We start from the raw sequence: 6,004 nt of genomic DNA, 5'->3' as shown, positions 1-6,004 counted from the left end.
TACTTAAATGCCTTTCAAAGGGCTTTAATATGTACTTTCTAAATTGACCCTTTAACTGCTAGATCTAGAAGACATTATCTCTGTTTAACAGATGAGGAAACAAAGGCTCAGAGGTTGTAATTTTTCCAAGTTCACACAGGGAGCTGGGAACTAGACCCCGTCTTCCAGCTCTTACTCCTGGCAGAATTTATTTAAATTGGCACCGAAGATTTGCTGCCAAAAACGTTTTGAGGGTTAGGGCAGAATCCAAATGTGCTATGGACACTATGGTTATATATTTGCTTAAATTAAAGATTATTCTCTCCCCTGTCATCCTGCCAAGGAGTGTGAAGTAACTTTTAGTACAAAATAAGTTTTTTTTCTTGCTACTTACAGGATAGAGAAACTCAAATCATAGTCCAATAGAATGAGGACCAGATACAAGCTTTCAGTTTCCCCGCCAGATATACATAGTCCCTTAGACAGCTACAGTCTCATGAAAGACATTTCTTACCATCATGTCTGACATCATTCTTTAAGGTCATAATACAAGTGGTATAACTGAGGTAGGTCTGATCTGATCCAAGTGTGACAGAGAGGAAAGCTAACTCAGACAGCAGAATAAAGTCAGTGAATTAGGATTCAAAAGCAGTTATCAGGGCTAAGCCCATATGAGTTACACACATTTTTAAAACCACATCCTGCTAGTTCAGTAGATTGATTTCTATCCAGAAAGTGCAGGAGAATTAGGTCTGTTCATACAATAACCCTATCTGATTGCACAGGGTCAAGCTACTGTTTATCTTTCCTAGGCAGAACCCATATCCTGAGCATACTCTATGTTTTTCACCAGTTACTTCAAGGCAATACAGGCTCTGACGTTCTTTCTACCTAATCACCTAAACAATAAGAAAAAGACTCTAATTTTTTTTTCCGCTAAAGTATTAGGTAAAAGTAAACACACAGACACTGTAGTCAAGAGTGTCTTTTATTTTCCTTCTTATGAGCACTCAGCCTTTTGCAAAAGAAGGGCAGTGCTGCCCCCTACTGCTGGATGTTGAAATCTCAGCAATACGCTTCTATATACCTCACACTAGCGGTGTGGAATAGATTAGGATAGTACATTACACTGCTTTTGACTATCTCTTTAGGAATTGTTTAAAAAGAAATATGTTCTTGGAAAGCCCATTTAATGTTTCCTTCATTATCTCTTCATCTACCTTCATCTTGTATCAAGCATAGGACGTTTGAACACGACCCAATTTAAAAAAGAAAAGGAGGGGCTCCTGGGTGGCTCAGTCGGGTGGGCATCCAACTTCAGCTCAGGTCATGATCTCTTGGTCTTGTGGGTTCAAGCCCTGCGTCGGGCTCTGTGCTGACAGCTCAGAGTCTGGAGCCTGCTTCGTATCCTGTGTCTCCCGCTCTCTCTTTGCCCCTCCCCTGCTCATGCGCTCTCTCTTTCAAAAATGAATAAATGCTAAAAAACAAAAAATTTAAAAAAAGGATATCCCAACCTGGGTGAGGGGTTAGGGGGAGGGAAGCTTAAGACCTTCTCTAGAAGTAAGAGGCTGTATTTGTCATGCATTTAGGGAGAAACAGGACAAGAAGAGGAAATTTTCTTATGACTTAAGGTCTACAGTCTTCCCACTCTTCTGTTATTTGAAGTGTCTTCATTTGCTTTTTGCTAAGTCTATCCATTTCCTTTGTGTTTTTTGACAGGAGACAATAGTCACCTTGAAATGTAGAGGGAATAGTGGAATAGTGTTTCTAAGACACTTTGTATTCTTCAGAAAGAGATAATATGGAAACACAAAGAGTTATTATTAACATTGTTATATTTTAATTAAATATTAAGTATGCTGTCTTGTTACCTTTAAGTTGCTTTGAGATTTTACAGATATCTACAGAGACTTTTTGGAGGACTCTAAATATTTAAAAACTTGTGTTCTCTGCTTTCTTTTCCATCTTTAAAAAATTTCAGAGTGTATGCCTGCAAGAGGCCAGGGCAGAGAGATTTCAGAGTTAGCCTAACCATTACCCTACAGCTACACAGGGACCAAAGTATAACTATATAACAACAACAACAACAACAACAACTTCTACACCTGTGTTAAAAGTGTGTGTGTTTCAACACTAAGCAAAAATCTTTTTGTCCCAATTTACACTCAGCTATGTTAAGAGATTTACTCCCAAGTTTCAAAACTATTAAGAGGCAAAATTAGATTTTGATTGTGGGTGCAAAGCCTATGCATTGTTCTACTATGCAGCTCCTCATTCAAATCTCAAAGACAAGTGCTTGTAAACAATATCTGTGACGATGATGATGGTGAGAGCGAACATACTGAGTACTTACTGAGTGTCTTGCACATGTCAGTGTTTTAAATTCATTTAATTACATTAAATCATCTAATCTTCACCTTGTGAGGTAGTTAGTTCCATGTTACAAATGAGGAAACTGAGGCATACAGAGGAAATCTAGTTCCAGAGGCCATGTTTTTAACCATATGCTATACTGCTTCTTAAGTACAAAAACTATATAGCACAACAATTTCTACATTGTGGCCTGGAACTTAATTATGTTCACCAAGTGGATAAAATCATCAATAGTTGTCACCCTATTGATATCTCTGTTATACAAATCTCAGCAGCTTTAAAAAAAGTTCTGCTCATGGAGGTGCCTGGTTCAGATGCTAATATTAGACCCTCAGGCCTTACTGGACATACCCTTCTATGAATTAGGAAGCAACAACAGAACTTCACTTGGTCCAATCCTTGTATGCTGGTGGGGAGACGAGTCATACATATGGGAGGGAGGAGAGAAATGAGGGATGAGAAGCAAAAGTAGATGATAGTTCCACTAAGTCATGCCCAGGAAACAAGCCAGCTAATTTGAAGGAAGGGGTTGATAAGCAATCACTTTCCTTAACAACAGTGAATTCAATACAGTGAGAGAACAGCACAGCCTTAGGGTCTCTAAGCTTATCTTATTGCTCACTATTTAGCCACACCGTGGCTTTTTTTCAAGTTTATTTATTTTGAGAGAGAGAGAGACAGAGAGAGACAGAGAGAGAGAGAGAGAGAGAGAACTCGAGCGCACAAGATGGGGAGGGGCAAAGAGAGAAAGGGAAAGAGAATCCCAAGCAGACTCCACACTGCCAGTGCAGAGCCTGATGCTGTGATCGAGCTCACAAACCGTGAGATCATGTCCTGAGCCGAAGTTGGACGCTTAATGGAGAGCCACCCAGGTGTCCCTGCCACACAGCGATACTTGAACAGATCTCCTCTTGCAGCTTTGGTTCTTAAAGAAATGCTTGTTCAGCACACAAGTCAGCTTCTAAATAATATCCTACCCTTAGTAACAGCATACACCTAAATGTAACTATTCCAAAGCACTTTGCACTTGAAATCCAAAGTGTGAAAAACTCCTCCCTTATCTGATTTGTTCCTAAGTTTAGACCTCCTGGGTATCAGGGGCAACATTGAGTACAACAAGCAAGTGCGGATTTGCTTAGAGGTTCATGGAGTGACCATGGCTGACCCAGCCTGGCCTGTCTATTACGCTATGGGGCACGCTGCTCAGCCCTGAAGGCTTCAGATTTCCCAGAGAGTATATTCTAAAGAAATTTATTCCAGATGAATAATTGGAACCCAGATGTGTGGGTTCCAAGTTCCTCCCTCCCAATTCTTTTGAAGAAAAAAAGGAAAAGGAAAGCATCCAGGAGGAAGATGGTAGTGAGGATGCTTGAATACACGTCATAGCAAACTCATAAGGCAGGAAGAATACTAGTCCTTCTTTCTTTTGACCCTATTGCCTTCTCCCTGGACACTCACTTTACCTGGCTGCCTGCTTGTCTGGGCAATGTTCGCCTCTAGAGTCTTTTGCTTGATCTATCCATTCAGCAGGGAGGCAGTGTTGCTCAATTCCAAGTCAAAGTGTTAAAATTAGCAATGGCCTGGAAAGCATTTTGTTTATTTCAAGATTGGCATTTTGAATAGAGGGGTAGCCTGCAGGACTCAAGACAGAAGGATACTGAACATAATCTAAAAGAAACTGAGATGGCCACGGAAAAAGTTTGAGACTTGGATCCCACATAATATGTAGTTCCCCTCTTTGCTACACCAGTTAACTGTTTGCTCCTTTCCAAAATTTGGAACAGATATTATGAAGACATGAAGAAAAACTGCATATGCCACTTTCTTTGCCCCTATAAGCGTTGACTTGGTTATGGAGCTGCTTAGATTGCCAATAAATATTTATTTGGACTTAGCTAAGTTGATGTTTAGGTGGCCATGGGTTGTTTTTTTTTTCTCCAGGGAATGACGTAAGAAATGGCCATGATATTGTTGGCCAATGCTGTGAAACTCATGCTTTTCAAACTCTGCGGAGGTTCGGCTATAGGACACCGGTCTTGGCAGTTGCCCTTTGCCTCTGCTTTTGGCATCACTAAAAGTTCATTGTCATTTCACCTTTGGGGTTGAACTTGGACTCTTAGAGGGAAGCATTGTTAATGAAACACTACGGGCAGTTTACCTTTAAAAGCAGAGGCAAAGCTTCTGGAAAAAAGCAGGCGATACAAAGGTTGGCTGGTGTTGCAAAGAGATTTCTTGGCTTGTGTTCATTACTTTGAATGGAAAATTCATTTTGAGATTTGTCGTATTATCCAGTGAACAGAGGCTGAGGTATTGTTTTCTTCTGTAATACCAAGGGAATGGATTCTTCCTTCCACCATTTATCGAACACTTACTAAGTGCAAAAAACTGGGGGATACTATATAGAGTATGATCTCTAGCCCAAAGAAGCTTACCATCTACACGGGGTGTGGCAGATGTGCAATGACAATAGCTAACATTTAGGGAGTACTTCCTATATGCAGCCAAACGCTTTATATGTATTAACTCATATAATTCCCACAACAACCCTGAGGACAATACTATCATCTCCACTTTACAGAGCAGGAACAGAGAGGTTAAGTAACTTGCCTAAACCTGCCCAAGTCAGTAAATGACAGAGTCAGAATCTAAACCTATGTGGTCTGGCTCTAGAGCTAGGTTCTTAACTAGGGCATTTTCTGAAATGGTAATATTGTCAACAAGGTACAGAAGCACAGGAAATGAGAGACGGATTTTGACCAGAATGAGGATTAAGGAAAGTATTTATGAAGGAGGCATTTACTTTGGGTCTTGAAGATCACCAGGTGAAGACGGGAGGTGGGGAGGTACAGCCCGACTAAAAGAAGAGGCAGTTGGGGTACCAGCCAGCTGCTGACAGCGGGATCTGGTTGAGTGCGTGCGTGGGAGGAAAGCTGGAGAGGGACGCTGTGCCCAGATCCTGAAGGACCTTGAAGACCAGGCCTCCTCTGTAAGGAAAGGGGAGCCAAAAAACCTCAAAAAAGAGCTGCGGAGGGAATTCCTGGTCACTCCTCCACTTTTAGCAGGCTGTCCCTTGCCTGACACTCAGGCAGGAGGCCCACCCACATTTCCCCAAGGGGGAACAGCCGACCTGGATGGTCAAGGTCGCCCGCGAGGGCTCCGGAGCTGCACGTCCTGGCCAAGGACTCTCGTTCCCGAGCGCAGACGCCGGGGATTTGGCTGCCAGCCGCGGTCAGGTACGCGAACGCTGTCGGGCCTGGCAGCGAGAACGCCTGCTTCATGGGGACTGGAAGGCCGGTCCTCCGGGACTCCCGCCGGCCTCCTAGCTCCTCTCTTGGCCCTCGAAGGTCATGGAGGCCACTTCCAGCGCACCCGAGCCGCTCAGCTCCTCCCCTCAGCACCTGAGACCCAAGGAATATCGTCCTCAACCATAGGAGTCCGCTCTGCCAATCAATCCTAGCCCCCGCCCCCATCGTAGCTGGCGTGCAGTGCATTGGTTGCATCATCACTGGCCTCCGATAAGATTCTTTTCTTGGATTGGCTAATAGCATACCCTCCCTCCCGTCCCTGCTGCGTCAGAAGCTCGCGATTGGTTCACCGCGTTGCCAAGTTCCGGACGCAGCTAGGCCATTGGAGGCCGCGGGCCCGCCCCTGC

The sequence above is a fragment of the Prionailurus viverrinus genome, chromosome D2 (assembly GCF_022837055.1).
Source record: "Prionailurus viverrinus isolate Anna chromosome D2, UM_Priviv_1.0, whole genome shotgun sequence".
Classification (NCBI taxonomy): Eukaryota; Metazoa; Chordata; class Mammalia; order Carnivora; family Felidae; genus Prionailurus; species Prionailurus viverrinus.
This window is presented reverse-complemented; position numbering follows the sequence as displayed.